Source organism: Bos javanicus, chromosome 4, assembly GCF_032452875.1.
Source record: "Bos javanicus breed banteng chromosome 4, ARS-OSU_banteng_1.0, whole genome shotgun sequence".
In the NCBI taxonomy this organism is placed as follows: domain Eukaryota; kingdom Metazoa; phylum Chordata; class Mammalia; order Artiodactyla; family Bovidae; genus Bos; species Bos javanicus.
Genome location: NC_083871.1, coordinates 25,899,326 through 25,909,008, shown reverse-complemented (window position 1 = coordinate 25,909,008; position 9,683 = coordinate 25,899,326).

The window sequence follows — 9,683 nt, the reverse complement described above, 5'->3', positions numbered from 1 at the left end:
TTTATGCTGTATATTACAGATTGTAAGACAGACTCTAAAAATCCTCTACTGATGTGGGTCAGATGGAGATAAAAAATTAAGTTCTAATTTACAAATGAATCGAAGGCATGACAAATATTATTTATATACATTATAAATATATTCTTCAGGCACTCTGTCTATCAGATCTAACCCCTTGAATCTATTTGTCACTTTCACTGTATGATTGTAAAGGATTTGATTTAGGTCATACCTGAATGGCCTAGTTGGTTTTCCCTAGTTTCTTCAATTTAAGTCTGAATTTTGCAATAAGGAGTTCATGATCTGATCCATAGTCAGCTCCCAATCTTGTTTTTGCTGACTCTATAGAGCTTCTCCATCTTCAGCTACAAAGAATATAACCAATCTGATTTCTGTATTGACTATCTGGTAATGTCCATGTGTACAGTTGTCTCTTGTGTTGTTGCAAGAGGGTGTTTCCTATGACCACTGCGTTCTCTTGGCAAAATTCTGTTAGCCTTTTCCCCACTGCATCTTGTACTCCAAGGCCAAACTTGCCTGTTACTCCAGGTATCTCTTGACATCCTATTTTTGCATTCCAGTCCTCTGTGATGCAAAGGACATCTATTTTTTAGTGTTAGTTCTAAAAGGTCTTGTAGGTCTTCATAGAACCGTTCAGCTTCCTCAGCATTTGTAGTTGGGGCATAGACTTGGATTACTGTGATATTGATTACTGGGTTAGCCTTGGAAACGAACAGAGATCATTCTGTCATTTCTGAGACTGTACCCAAGTACTGCATTTTGGACTCTTTTGTTGACTATGAGGGCTACTCCCTTTCTTCTAAGGGATTCTTGCCTGCAGTAGTAGATATAATGGTCATCTGAATTAAACTTACCCATTCCAGTCCATTTTAATTCACTGATTCCTAAAATGTTGATGTTCACTCTTGCCATCTTCTGTTTGACCACATCCAATTTACCTTGATTCATGGACCTAACATTCCAGGTTCCTATGCAATATTATTCTTTACAGCATCGGACTTCACTTTCACCACCAGACACATCCCCAGCTGGGCACTGTCTCCACTTTGGCTCAGCTTCTTCATTCCTTCTGAAACTATTTCTCTGTTCTTCTCCAGTAGCATATTGGGTACCTACTGACCTGGGGAGTTCATATTTCAGTGTCAAATCTTTTTGCTTTTTCATACTGTTCATGCCAACAAATGTCCGTATAGTCAAAGCTATGGTTTTTCCAACATCATGTATGGATGTGAGAGTTGGACCATAAAGAAGGCTGTACACCAAAGAACTGATGCTTTTGAACTGTGGTGTTGGAGAAGACTCTTGAAAGTCACTTGGACCATAAGGAGATCCAGCCTGTCAATCATAAAGGAAATCAATCCTGAATATTCATTGGAAGGACTGATGCTAAAACTGAAGCTCCAATACTTTGGCTACCTGATGCAAAGAGTTGACTTATTAGAAAAGACTCTGATGCTGGGAAAGATTGAAGGCAGGAGGAGAAGGGAATGACAGAGGACGAGATGGTTGGATGGAATCCCCGACCATCATGGACATGAGTTTGAGCAAGCTCCAGGAGATGGTGAAGGACAGAGAACCTGGCATCCTGAGTCTATGGAGTCACAAAGAGTTGGACACAATTGAGTGCCTGAACATCAACAATATATATCTGGCTTATAATAATTTTTTATTTACTAAAATATTTCCTATAAATAAAGACAGACTGATAGACTGTCAAATAATACCCATAGAAGTAAAATTTTAGAAGATACAGAAATCCAGACATTTCTCTCGCACTTAACCTCTGGGAATAAGAACTTTTTTCCCAGGGCTTAGAGGTTCTCCCCATATATTATCTTTTACAGCCTCCAGATTATTCTTAAGGGGCAGGAAGTTGCGTTATTTGTTTAAGCAAGTATCATTTGTCAATAAAGATAGTGTGCCGGAGAGAAGGAATGGCTAGAAGAGCAGAATGAGTTTGCTCCTTAGGATAATATGTAACATTTGCCGAGGACTGATTGTGTTTCAGATGCTGTTCTTGGTACAAGTTAACTCATTTCTCTTAAAACACCCTGTACCATAGCTACTACTTTTTCCATAGTACACCCACTAGAAAGCAGAGCTATAAAAGATTATGAAATTTGCTTCAGGTGCTTCAACTAGTAGACAAGATTCAAAGCCAGGCACTTTGTGGTTGGCTCTTGGTGGTTCATGCTCTTAGCACTGCCCCCGACTGTTCAGCAGTGCTGCAGACTGTCCAGTGTGAGCGGAGGACTGATGGTCACAGCTCAACACCAGACTGATTTTCACAGTTGCTATAATCTTACATTTTAAAAATTACCACTCAGCTTCCCCTCCCCAAAAATACCTCTTCCCTCCGCACTTGATTTAAAGTACAGACGCCCACCACCAACACCCCAGGACCCCCTCTCACTGGTTTTGTTTTCCTTTATCCTACTTACCTCCATCTAACAAACTTTATGTGTTGCTAACTTATGTGATTAACTGTCTGCCTTTCTGTCAGTTCAGTTCAGTTCAGTCGCTCAGTTGTGTCCAACTCTTTGTGACCCCATGAACTGCAGCACGCCAGGCCTCCCTGTCCATCACCAACTCCCGAGGTTCACCCAAACTCACGTCCATCGAGTCGGTGATGCCATCCAGCCATCTCAGCCTCTGTCGTCCCCTTCTCCTCCTGACCCCAATCCCTCCCAGCATCAGGGTCTTTTCCAATGAGTCAACTCTTCGCATGAGGTGGCCAAAGTACTGGAGTTTCAGCTTTAGCATCATTCCTTCCAAAGAAATCCCAGGGCTGATCTCCTTCAGAATGGACTGGTTGGATCTCCTCGCAGTCCAAGGGATTCTCAAGAGTCTTCTCCAACACCACAGTTCAAAAGCATCAATTCTTCGGCACTCAGCTTTCTTCACAGTCCAACTCTCACATCCATACATGACTACTGGAAAAAACATAGCCTTGACTAGAAGGACCTTCGTTGGCAAAGTAATGTCTCTGCTTTTGAATATGCTATCTAGGTTGGTCATAACTTTCCTTCCAAAGAGTAAGCGTCTTTTAATTTCATGGCTGCAGTCACCATCTGCAGTGATTTTGGAGCCCAAAAAATAAAGTCTGACACTGTTTCCACTGTTTCCCCATCTATTTCCCATGAAGTGATGGGACCAATTGCCATGATCTTCGTTTTCCGAATGTTGAGCTGTAAGCCAACATTTTCACTCTCCTCTTTCACTTTCATCAAGAGGCTGTTTAGTTCCTCTTCACTTTCTGCCATAAGGGTGGTGTCATCTGCATATCTGAGGTTATTGATATTTCTCCCGGCAATCTTGATTCCAGCTTGTGCTTCTTCCAGCCCTGTGTTTCTCATGATGTACTCTGCATATAAGTTAAATAAGCAGGGTGACAGTATACAGCCTTGACATACTCTTTCCCTATCTGGAACCAGTCTGTTGTTTCATGTCCAGTTCTAACTGTTGCTTCCTGACCTGCATATAGGTTTCTCAAGAGGCAGGTCAGGTGGTCTGGTATCCCCATCTCTTTCAGAATTTTCCACAGTTTACTGCGATCCACACAGTTGAAGACTTTGGCATAGTCAGTAAAGCAGAAATAGATGTTTTACTGGAACTCTCTTCCTTTTTCCATGATCCAGCAGATGTTGGCAATTTGATCTCTGGTTCCTCTGCCTTTTCTAAAACCAGCTTGAACATCTGGAAGTTTATGGTTCACATATTGCTGAAGCCTGGCTTGGAGAATTTTGAGCATTACTTTACTAGCGTGTGAGATGAGTGCAACTGTGTGGTAGTCTGAGCATTCTTTGGCATTGCCTTTCTTTGGGATTGGAATGAAAACTGACCTTTTCCAGTCCTGTGGCCACTGCTGAGTTTTCCAAATTTGCTGGCCTGTTGAGTGCAGCACTTTCACAGCATCATCTTCCAGGATTTGGAATAGTTCAACTGGAATTCCATCCCCTCCACTAGCTTTGTTCGTAGTGATGCTTTCTAAGGCCCACTTGACTTCACATTCCAGGATGTCTGGCTCTAGGTGAGTGATCACACCATCGTGATTATCTGGGTCATGAAGATCTTTTTTGTACAGTTCTTCTGTGTATTCTTGTCACCTCTTCTTAATATCTTCTGCTTCTGTTAGGTCCATACCATTTCTGTCCTTTATCGAGCCCATCTTTGCATGAAATGTTCCCTTGGTATCTCTAATTTGCTTGAAGAGATCTCTAGTCTTTCCCATTCTGTTGTTTTCCTCTATTTTTGCATTGATCGCCGAAGAAGGCTTTCTTATCTCTTCTTGCTATTCTTTGGAACTCTGCATTCAGATGCTTATATCTTTCCTTTTCTCCTTTGCTTTTCACTTCTCTTCTTTTCACAGCTATTTGTAAGGCCTCCTAAGACAGCCATTTTGCTTTTTTGCATTTCTTTTCCATGGGGATGGTCTTGATCCCTGTCTCCTGTACAATGTCACGAACCTCCGTCCATAGTTCATCAGGCTCTCTATCAGATCTAGTCCCTTAAATCTATTTCTCACTTCCACTGTATAATCATAAGGGATTTGATTTAGGTCATACCTGAATGATCTAGTGGTTTTCCCCACTTTCTTCAATTTAAGTCTGAATTTGGCAATAAGGAGTTCATGATCTGAGCCACAGTCAGCTCCATGTCTTGTTTTTGCTGACTGTATAGAGCTTCTCCATCTTTGGCTGCAAAGAATATAATCAATCTGATTTCAGTGTTGACCATCTGGTGATGTCCGTGTGTAGAGTCTTCTCTTGTGTTGTTGGAAGAAGGTGTTTGCTATGACCAGTGCGTTCTCTTGGCAAAACTCTATTAGCCTTTGCCCTGCTTCATTCCGTATTCCAAGGCCAATTTTGCCTGTTACCCCAGGTGTTTCTTGACTTCCTACTTTTGCATTCCAGTCCCCTATAAAGGCAATGGCACCCCACTCCAGTACTCTTGCCTGGAAAATCCTATGGACAGAGGAGCCCCGTAGGCTGCAGTCCATGGGGTCACTGAGGGTTGGGCACGACTGAGCAACTTCACTTTCACTTTTCACTTTCATGCATTGGAGAAGGAAATGGCTACCCACTCCAGTGTTCTTGCCTAGAGAGTCCCAGGGACGGGGGAGCCTGGTGGGCTGCCATCTATGGGGTCACACAGAGTTGGACACAACTGAAGTGACTTAGCAGCAGCAGTAGCCCCTATAATGAAAAGGACATCTTTTTGGGGTGTTAGTTCTAAAAGGCAATGGCACCCCACTTCAGTGCTCTTGCCTGGAGAGTCCCATCGGCGGAGGATCCTGGTGGGCTGCAGTCCATGGGGTCACTAGGAGTCGGACACGACTGAGCGACTTCCCTTTCACTTTTCACTTTCATGCACTGGAGAAGGAAATGGCAACCCACTCCAGTGTTCTTGCCTGGAGAATCCCAGGGCAGCAGAGCCTGGTGGGCTGCCATCTGTGGGGTCGCACAGAGTCGGACACGACTGAAGCGACTTAGCAGCAGCAGCAGCAGTTCTAAAAGGTCTTGTAGGTCTTCATAGAACCGTTCAACTTCAGCTTCTTCAGCATTACTGGTTGGGGCATAGACTTGGATTACTGTGATATTGAATTGTTTGCCTTGGAAACGAACAGAGATCATTCTGTCGTTTTTGAAATTGCATCCAAGTACTGCATTTCAGACTCTTTTGTTGACCATTATGGCTACTCCATTTCTTCTAAGGGATTCCTGCCCTCCAGTCCATTTTAGTTTGCTGTTTCCTAGAATGTTGACGTTCACTCTTGCCATCTCCTGTTTGACCACTTCCAATTTGCCTTGATTCATAGACCTAACATTCCAGGTTTCTATGCAATATTGCTCTTTACAGCATTGGACTTTGCTTCTATCACCAGTCACATCCACAGCTGGGTATTGCTTTTGCTTTGGCTCCATCCATTCATTCTTTCTGGAGTTATTTCTCCACTGATCTCCAGTAGCATATTGGGCACCTACTGACTTGGGGAGTTCCTCTTTCAGTATCTTATCATTTTGCCTTTTCATACTGTTCATGGGGTTCTCAAGGCAAGAATACTGAAGTGGTTTGCCATTCCCTTCTCCAGTGGACCACATTCTGTCAGACCTCTCCACCATGACCCGCCCATCTTGGGTGTCCCCACACGGCATGGCTTAGTTTCATTGAGTTAGACAAGGCTGCGGTTCGTGTGATTAGACTGACTAGTTTTCTGTGATTATGGTTTCAGTGTGTCTGCCCTCTGATGCCTCTCGCAACACCTACCATCTTACTCGGGTTTCTCTTACCTTGGACGTGGGGTATCTCTTCACGGCTGCTCCAGCAAAGCGCAGCCACTGCTCCTTACCTTGGACAAGAGGTATCTCCTCACAGCTGCCCCTCCTGACCTTGAACGTGGCACAGCTCCTCTCGGTCCTCCTGCACCCGCCTTTCTGTACTAGAATATAAATTCCAGGAAGATAGGAACTCTGGTATTTTTAGTCACTTCTGGAAATGCTAGCAAGTCACAACTATTTTTTGGTTGAGTGAAGTTTCCTTCACCTTTACTAAAGGTTCATTACCACCAAAGATACTTAAACATCTCATAGTGTGTATACATACACAAACAGAGAGGTATCAATATATGTTGTTGTTGTTGTTTAGTTGCTAAGTTGTATCCGACTCTTTTATGACCCTGTGAACTGTAGCCCTCCAAGCTCCTCTGCCCATGGGATTTTCCAGGGGGAAAAAAAAAAAAGTGGGTTTCCAATTCCTTCTTCAGGGGATCTTTCCGACCCAGGAAGATCCTTCCTGAACCTGCATCTCCTGCATTGGCAGGCAGATTCTTTATCACTGAGCCACCATGGAAGCCCATACAGATATCTACACATATGTGTAGATATACGTTATATATGTACACTTTCACTGTATATACATGCACATGCACACACATACACCTGGAGGGTATATTAAATATTTTAAGATCATGGTTAATAGTAAACACTGGCTGTTCTTGGAATAAACATGGCACATCCTGGGACGTTCACACTGGATCCTAACTCACCCTCTATCCCATTAGCTTATTTTCTTAGATGTTTACACTGGGGCATGTGCATCCTGAATGTTATCACTTCTCCCTGTAAGGATACATGTATAGATGCAGGAAATAGAGGCCTTTTCCTATTTCTCCAGAAAGAATTAAGTGGCCCTGTCATTCTACCCACCCCAAATCAGGCCTCTGTTGGGGCACCCATCTGCTGCCACTGCAGTTATAATCACCACCTGAACCACCCCAGGCTTGCTGCCAGCTCCCCACCTCACCAGTTTCCCTTCCCTGGTTCTCCTCTCACCAGTCAATATGAGTAAAGCCCAGGGCCGGCTCCACCAGGACCTTAAATAAAGTCACTCCCACATCTCCATGGCAATAATCACCCCTTGGACAACACTCTCTATGCTGTTCCACTGCATCCTCACTTGCAGGAGGCGAATGCTGTGTAAAAAGGAATTCCACGAGCTCGCACAAATACAAATCAACTCAGACCTGGATGCTGCAGGAGACTGGGTTGATTTTATACCCTGCTCAGCTCCCACTCACAGCTTCAGGAGCATCCAGCAGTGCCAAATGGGTTTAGGAAATGTGGTTTTGGTACAAGGAAGAGAGCTAAAAGTTGAGACTCTGCTGAAATGAGGGCCCTGGGGAAAGTGGTTCAGAAAACTCAACCCTGTGGCCAAGAAACACAGGAAAGCAACTTTTTTTTTTTTTTTTTGCAGAGATCTGGTAGAGAAAATGCAAATAAAACAAACCTGGTCTTGTAAAAAATAAAAACTCCACACCTGTCCTATGTGTGGGTGTGGAAATGAAGCTGACACATCCTCACTGCGCTGGAATCTTCCAGAGGAAAGCCAGTAACATCAAAACGGTCCCAGATCAGAGATACCACTCAGGCACCTGTCAGACACACATTCAAAAATCCTCCCTAGAAACTTGTCACCCACCCAGCACACTGGACTCCTACAGAAGAAGAATGTCTAGAAAAGATGATTTCACAAAGTGTATAGATCACTGGAAAAAAAAATCTGCTCCCCACAAAGAGTCAGCAAGCAAACCCAGTAGGTTTGTTTAGTACTACTAATTCAAATAAGTTTAAAATTGTTAAAGAAATGGTTAAAAGGAAAGACTCAATAAGGGTGGAATGCTAGGAAAATAAATGGGTAGATCAATAAAAATGCAGTAAAACTTCTAGAAATGCAAAACAAAACCATTAAAATTGATCAGAGCATCCTAGCTCTATGAAATCGGGCAGGAAAAGGGATGAAGCACCCCAGGGCTCTCTGAAAGGACTGGAAATGATTGCATTTACATTAAAGGGAAACGTAACCAGGATAGCACTTTGCCCTGGTTCTAGGGACAAGAAGACACAATAATTCTCTCAAAAGCCCCAGGGCATTATGCTAACCCAAGAACAACACAGAAGGATCCTAACTCTTCTGATTTACACACCTTCCTGTCATAGTGCTTCCCTGGTGGCTCAGAGGGTAGAGCGTCTGTCTGCAGTGCAGGAGACTTGGGTTCAATCCCTGGGTGGGGAAGATCCCCTGGAGAAGGAAATGGCAACCCACTCCAGTACTCTTGCCTGGAAAATCCCATGGACGGAGGAGCCTGGTAGGCTACAGCCCATGGGGTCTCAAAGAGTCAGACAAGACTGGGCGACTTCACTTTCTTTCTTGTTGTCAGAGTGCAGTGCTCTGTCTAGAGGCTCCCTGGCAGCTCAATGGTAAAGACTCTGCCTGCAGTGCAGATTCTTGGTGACTAAACCACCAGCCACCACCTGATGAACACACTGGCATCCTTGGAAGAGGTGCATAGAGACAGCAGAGAGTATAAAAAGGGCAGAGGGTTTCCTGGGTCATGTCATTAGGTGGAGGACGCACTATTTTATTTCTTTTCCTCTTACATTAAGCACTGAAGATAAGTATGACCCTGGAACTACCTTTTTCTTGGATTTTAGATAACAATATAGACTCAACAAGGCATTTTGAGGCCATATCTTTGGCGTTGACCTGTGGTTGGAAGTAAAATATAAAACTCTTTGTTCCTATCCAGTGCTCCAGAATTCTAGCAATTAGCGAGCACTGACTGGCCCCCTGGGCTCCACTTTCCCATCGGTAACTTCCTTCTTCTGAGCTTAATAAATCTTTGTTGCATTATTACCTAACCCAAAACATGCATCCAGAATGCCTTGTAAAAGGAAAAATAGCCACAAAATCAGAATCTGAGAAAGGGTGCACAGAGCTCTTTCATGAAATTTATTTTAAAAAAATTATGAAATAGATCTCTCTTTAGTTCCCCTGAAACTGGTAGTGTTTCCAAGGGACAAAATCTCAAAGGGTGTACTCTTTTTTTCTGAAATTGGTTTCTGAAGTTTAATCTTTCTTGGACCACATGTGCCAGAATAAATATTCTATCATTTCATACATGATCGCTGGTTTACTCTAGCTCAGAACATGGAGTCAGTCAACAAAGGGAAGCAGCTTTGCCAAAATTCGGTAACGTATACTGTTTGCAACAGTAACAAAAGTAACACCCAAACCACCAGGAATAAACTTTTACTTGTAAAATTTTTGAGAGTGATAATTTTGTAGGGAAAAAAAGTCTCCGTTAAAATTCATGTGTTAGTTTA